The sequence below is a fragment of the Herpailurus yagouaroundi genome, unplaced genomic scaffold, assembly GCF_014898765.1.
Source record: "Herpailurus yagouaroundi ecotype Mexico unplaced genomic scaffold, PumYag 220, whole genome shotgun sequence".
NCBI lineage: Eukaryota > Metazoa > Chordata > Mammalia > Carnivora > Felidae > Herpailurus > Herpailurus yagouaroundi.
In genome coordinates, this window is record NW_024412451.1 from 4023816 (window position 1) to 4030825 (window position 7010).

Sequence of the window (7010 nt, forward strand, 5' to 3'; positions counted from 1 at the left end):
CGAGTAATTCTGCCCTCACCTGGACATTTAATAAACGCTTGATGACTCACTGATAACGTACCTGGTGGATCCTAGAGTAACCGGAGTTTGGGCCTAGATTCCTAGGCTACTGGTTGCTACGGTTTTTAACCTTTCCACGTTGAAAGGGAACAGAACAGCTGTGCCCACAACATCTGCATTTCCCATTTCGCATCTACCTGTGTGTCTGTGTGTCTGTAGCCAGCCTCCTGGGGGGGGACTCAGAAGTCGAACACAGGCCCACAATCCTGTACTACAACTCTGAGGCCCAAGTGAGTCCCAGGGTTCAGAATTCGGGGTAAATCAACGCAAATGCCATATTTTAAGTAACCGTCAGTGGGTCTGGGGCAGCACCTGGTAACCAAGTCATTGTTTCTGCACTGACACCTCTGACTATTCAGAGTAAACGGAATAAATACCGTGAGTTCAGGCTCGCCCATTAAATGAGGTCCGCGACGCCGTGGCACCGTTAGAGCTTTTCGGGTTTCTAAACCGCAAAGCAGGCAGTGTGCACCATAGAGACTTATGTTCTGAGGCACAATGAATTTCTCTGCCAGTTCTAAAGTTTCTCGTACGGTGCTGCGATAAACTGTCTGTGGTGCTCCGAGGGGGAAAGAAGCCATCGCTTTTTTTCATATTCTGATAATAAAAACCAGCTAATTCAATAGAAGGCGTCGTTTGAAAGGAATAGGAAACAATATTTAATGAAATGAGATAGCAAGCCCTTTCTCCTTCTCCGGTATCACACCAAGAGCTTCCTGTGCGTCCCTTCACTCACTTCTCTCTACAACCCAGAGGTTGGTGCTCTATCATTTCCATTTTGCGAAGAAGGCAATGGACTCTGAGACACTAAGTGATTTGTCACGAGTCACATGCCTGACAAGGGAGCTGGGCCAGACCTTAAACGCAGGTATTCGGACTTTAGGGCTCGTGTTTTTACCCGGTACACAATACTAACTTGCCATCAACTAAACCATAGACTGCGCTGAACCGATCAATCTAGAAAAGCACAAAAGGGGCTGGATGGAGGCAGAATTCCCCACATGCCAAACCACCTGCTTTCCAACACACGCCCGCGGTCCACAGAAAAAACTGGTCTCACTACCACTTCGGCCAGGCAAGCCCGGAGTCCAAAAGCCACGTTTTCACATTTACAACCTTTTCCAGTTCGTAAAGCAAACCCCCCCCTCCCCTCAGCCAATATTGAACTTGTTCTTGTTCTGCCCACAGATAAATTTGATTCGACAAGTTTTAGCACCTTCTACGTACAGAGCTGCCTGCTAATCCCCGTGGGGAGGGCTTGTGGTCCCCTGGAACCTTGCAGGCATTCCCCATTCTTTCCAAGGATTTTATAATTTTGTGTTTTCATTTGGAGAATGACCCAAAAGAAGAAAACCAGTCTATGCGGATTACTGGTTTACTGCCTTATAATACAGTACTAGCGTTTGGTTTCAATGCCCGGGGTATGATTATAATTGCACTGACGCCAAAAAGGACGATTTTAATTGCCACAGGCTAACGAGAAGAGGACAGACGTGGATTCCGCTCGTATTTATGCCTTTGGGGTCACCTCAAAGCCAACACACATCGTGGTGCAGACGGAGGCCTGGCTGCAGTTCAAACTGAGGAAAAGGGACAGGAGAGCTGAGCCGTCTCAGGCTCTGCTAAACCCACAGGGGCCCAGGGCAACCGTTGGTTTCAAGGAAGCTATTAGGTTTCAGCAAAGTGGCACCTCTCCCATTAAACTGCCATTTGTAATTGGAATTACATCGGTTTGGTTGCATTTGTTTACGTTTAATTTGCAAACTGATTTTGGCTTCACGGCGGCACAAAAACCGTAAGCTTTAGAAATATACGCCTTGCTTATTTGATCATCATCGGTGCCTTGTTCAATGGTTTGAAACACAATTTAAGCCGGCAGTAGGGATCCAGAGCAATTTTCATGTTTTTCTTTTCCTAAAAAGGCGTGTCATTCCACGACGGGTAGGAGCAGGAGGAGACAGGGAGTCTCCTGTGAAATGCTACAGCCTCTTGGGAAATTAATCTGCCACAGGTTCCCGCCTGCAGCAACACGGACACCATTGGGTAAATAACATCTACTGCGGCACTGTCTGGATGGCAAGGAGGGAACAGTCTAAACACTTATTGGTTCCCCAAAAGGTTTATTTAGCCTGTAGTTAATCTGAGTATTTTCTACTGGTTATCAAGTCGGAAAATCTGTCCGACTTCTTTTGGATAGGGCATCGCTGTCCAAAAGAATTTTCTGCGCTGAGGGAAATGTTCTAAGTCTGCACTGTCCAACGACAGCCCCTAGCCACAAAGCGGCCCATGAGCGCCTAGAGAATGCAGGATGAGCAACTGAGGCACGAAATTATTTATTTTACTTCCATTTCGTTAAATTGAAATGAGCATAGTTACAAGTGCCTAGCAGCTACCAACCACACTGGAACTCACTGCAGATCTCGAGATTTCTCAATGAAGTGAGGCTTTCTCTCAACTTCTATTGAAAAATCTCAAGGGGCGCCTGGGTGGCTCAGCAGGTTAAGTGCCGACATCGGCTCAGGTCACGATGTCACGGTTTGTGCCTTCGAGCCCTGGGTCGGGCTCTGCTCTGATGGCACAGCCTGCTTGAGATTCTCCCTCTCTCTCTCTGCCCCTCCCCTGCTCGCACTCTCTTTGTCTCTCTCTCAAGAAACAAAATCGCTCACATCCTCCCACCTCACTCGTTTATATCCCCTGGTCTATATGCCCCGGAGACCTCTTTCTTTATGACCCTGATTTATGCAACTTCCCTTTGCTCCGCTTTACCAAATGAAACCGTTCAAAAGCCTAAACGGCTCCTCCCAGCATGACGAGTCTGAGACGATTTCTCCCTCCTTCCGAACTCCATGAGCGCTTGTCTGGCATTCCACTTAATACTTACCCCAGATGGCCCCGGAATTTAATTATCTTTCAAGTTCTTCTATTTTCCCCAGACTGCAAGCTCTGGGATGGCTGTGCCTCTGCCTTCTGTGTGAGCACTTCTCACAGCATCTTGCCTGGCACAGAACTAACTCTGATCAAAGAAAGCTCTCAGCATCCCTTTCGCTGGTGAGTGACAAGATTCCACTGCGGGCCTTTTTTTTCTTTTCTTCCCCCACCCTCCCCAAGCACCACGTTCCCCTTTCCCTCTCTGCATGAATGTTAGCGGGGAGAGAGTGATCACGTCTGAGTTAAGAGATCAGACCGCTGGAAGCCGGGAAATAAGAGAGACGGAGACCCAGCTATGCAAATTCTTTCCCCCTTTCCCCACTCCAGACGTTATCTGAACTGTAGGCCTGTTTTGTTTGGCCCGCACGGTGTTTTTCAAAATTGGGTCAGTCACCGGGGCGCCTGGGGGGCTCAGTCGGTTGAGCCACCGACCGCCGCTCAGGTCACGATCTCGCAGTTTTGGGGCTCAGGTCCCGCGTTTGGCTCCGGGCTGACAGCTCAGAGCCTGGAGCCTGCTTCGGATTCTGTGCCGCTCTCTGTCCCTCCCTGGCTCCTGCTCTCTGTCTCTCTCTCAAAAATAAATAAATAAGCATAAAAAAAAAAAATTGGGTCACCAACATTTTTCTTAATGGGGAGATTTCAACCAAGTATATTCATTTCTGGCTTCTCTTGAAAATTATTAAGATTTTGCATTTCCCGAGGGCTATCAAAAGAGAGAGGCGAGGGACGACTGCCGTCTCTGGAGAGAGCCTTGGCCCTCCAGCTCCTAGGCCTCACTTTCTTCCTGCCTCACCCCTGTGATGATTATCATTATAGTAACAACAGTAGCAAACACTTACAGAGGCTCTATCATATGCCAGGGACAATTGGAATCACTTACAGATCATACAATTCCCACAACAGCAACTTGCCCAAAATCAGGGTTAGAATTCAACCCTGGGGGTAGTCTGACCTCAAAGCCCTCACCTACGACCACACTGGAGACCGGGATTCCTGGTCTCTCGCTCGTTAAAAGAGTAGATTTAAAGCTTACATACGATACGGAAGAGAACGAAAACGTGGAAGAAGCAAGCCGGCTAGGACTATGCTTTCCAGGAAATTTTCTTACCTAGAATTAACTAAGGGAGGAAAAGAGACATTAAAGTTTCTCATTCCAAAAGCTGATCCCAGCGTAAAAATGCAAATGAGCATTAACATCTACAACAGCGGGGGCGCCTGGGTGGCTCGGTCGGTTAAGTGTTTGACTTTGGTTCAGGTCATGATCTCAGGGGTTCATGGTTCTGTGCTGACAGGTCAGCGCCTAGAACCTGCTTTGGATTCTGTGCTTCCCTCTCTGCCCCTCCCCCACGCACCCTCTGTCTCTCTCCCTGTCTCTCAAAAATAAACATTAAAAAAAAAATGTAAAAAAACCACATCTACAACAGCCTTTTTCAAAGTGAGGTGGATGGGGGTGGGGAACCCTGGGGTCCTCAGGAATCTTTCAGGGAGTCTTCGAGGTCCAAACTATCTTCATAATAATATTCAGACATTATCTGCCTTTTTAATTCTCGGTGAAACCCTCCGGAAGCTACAGGATATATCTGCAGAGGCTGAATGCAGAAGCAGATACATGAGATTCCAGATGACTCGAAAAAGGTAAAACAATGCCTACTATCCTCACTAAATCTTGTTTTCTGAAATGCAGTCTTTAAAAAGTCAATTTTGTTAATATATAACGAGTTTACTACTGTTACTTTTAAATGAGTATCTTTAAAGTTTATTTGACTTCTTTTTTTTTAACTTTTTAATGTTTATTTACTTTGGGGAGAGAGAGAGAGAGAGAGACAGAGCATGAGTGGGGGAAGGGCAGAGAGAGAAGGAGACACAGAACCCGAAGCAGGCTCCAGGCTCTGAGCTGTCAGCACAGAGCCCGATGCGGGGCTCGAACTCACAAACCGTGAGATCATGACCTGAGCCAAAGTCGGCCGCTTAATTGACCGAGCCACCCAGGCGCCACTGAGGCTTATTTGACTTACAATACAGCAAATGTCAGCATATATAGTTCACACGCACCAACTCTTGAGTCTTCAATGATTTTACAAGATCAAAAAGTCGGAGAACTGTGGCTCTCAGGAGGAAGAAAAGTCTTGCAAGTACACACATACCCACGCGGGTGTGCATCTGTGCATGTGTGTCTAACACAGGAAGGAACCCTGAATCAAATAGTCCAAACTGGTGGCCAGCCACCATGTTTTATAAGCGCTCCATGCTGTCTTTGAATACCGATTAAATTCACGGTCACCATTTATTTTTTTTTTTAATTTTTTTTTTTAACGTTTATTTATTTTTGGGACAGAGAGAGACAGAGCATGAACGGGTGAGGGGCAGAGAGAGAGGGAGACACAGAATCCGAAACAGGCTCCAGGCTCCGAGCCGTCAGCCCAGAGCCCGACACGGGGCTCAAACTCACGGACCGCGAGATCGTGACCTGAGCTGAAGTCAGACGCTTAACCGACTGCGCCACCCAGGCGCCCCTCACTGTCACCATTTAAAGATCAAAAAGTTTCACACAGGTCAGTGTTCTGGTCTCATCTCAAAAAACAAACAAACAAACTTCCACTTGGTCATTTCCACTGGCGGGGATCACTCAGAGGGGGCCCACGATCTTTGGTTCACCTGCAGGCCTTTACCTGCCTGTTCCCTGGAGGTATCTGAGTTGCCACCCTGAACCAGAAGGAGGGAAAAAGCCTTTTTGCAATAAACCATGAAACATAGATCAATCTAATAAATGTCTGCCTTCCTCCAGAGACGTCAACAGGCACAACAAATGACCTTTTCCTCATCTGACTTCCCAAAGCAGCAACTTGTAATGGTTTCCCTGTGGGTACAGAGGCTCTTGGATCAATTCGAAACCCTTCTGAGAAAGAAGGGAATCCACCTGACAAAGTAGGTATCTTTGGAACAAGGGCAAAAGGGAAAAGACTCACCAGAGCAAAGGAGTGACTCTCCAGGGAACAGGAGGGCCCGGCTCAGGCCCCACAGGGAGGGGATTCAGATGACCGTCAGACCACTGGATATTTCCTCCTGGAACTCTGAGTAGTAAATTCAGGACACTCATCCAACTTCTTTTGCCCTGGAAGCAGGGGGTGGAAAGGAAGGGCCATTCAGATGTTGGGTCCCCAAAGAAGCAAGCACACAGGTGTAGAGTTGGGCAAGATGGGCAATTTGCGGAAGGAGGAAGAAACCAATACTAAACCGGGGAGATCTAGATGGGAAAGGGGCTTTTGTTTTAAGGGAAAGTTCATTTGTCTTCCTTGCCTTATTTTCTTTCCTCGGGAAGGGACCTGGAGGGTTTTGCTGGGAAAAGCCTCAGTGGGGTAGAACTGGGGATGAAAAGGGATTTTTGCCGGAGAGTTGGGAAAGAGGGTTGGAAAAACAAATTATTAGGTGAAAGAGAAACTGGCAGAACTGAGTTGGTTTGTTATCAGTGGAAAGATACTACCAAGGGGGGGGGGGCTCTTGGTGGGAAGAAACAATTTTTGCTGGAAAGTTACCCTGGGTGGAGGAAAAACTGGGAGAAAGATATACAATATATGTATTTTATAATACATATATAGATAGATTTTCTTGCTAGAGGAAGTTCCTAAAAGGACGGCGAGGGGTATAAATCAAAGAAGAGAGGAAAGATTTTTGGGGTTTGCTGGGAGATCCTTAAAAAAAAAAAAACAAACCGCCAATCTGGGTCCCCTATTCCAGAGGCAAGGGGATTTTTAGCAGGAGGCCTGGAAGCGAGGGTGAATGCAAGGCCGCGGTGCAGAAAGCGCGGAGAGATCGGGTAGGGCCCGAGGCACGAGCTGGGGAGCTGCCAGGGGGCAGTTGGGGCCTGGGGGGCGGGGGAGGAAAAAACAAGGGGATGCAGCGGGCCGGGGGCCCCTGAGGAGGGTATTCCCCAAGGGGGAAGCGGTGGCGGGGGTGCAGCGGGGCCGGGAGCTGTTGGGATGCAGAAGGTGCGTGCGTGATGCGGGGTGAGGGGCGCCCGCCGC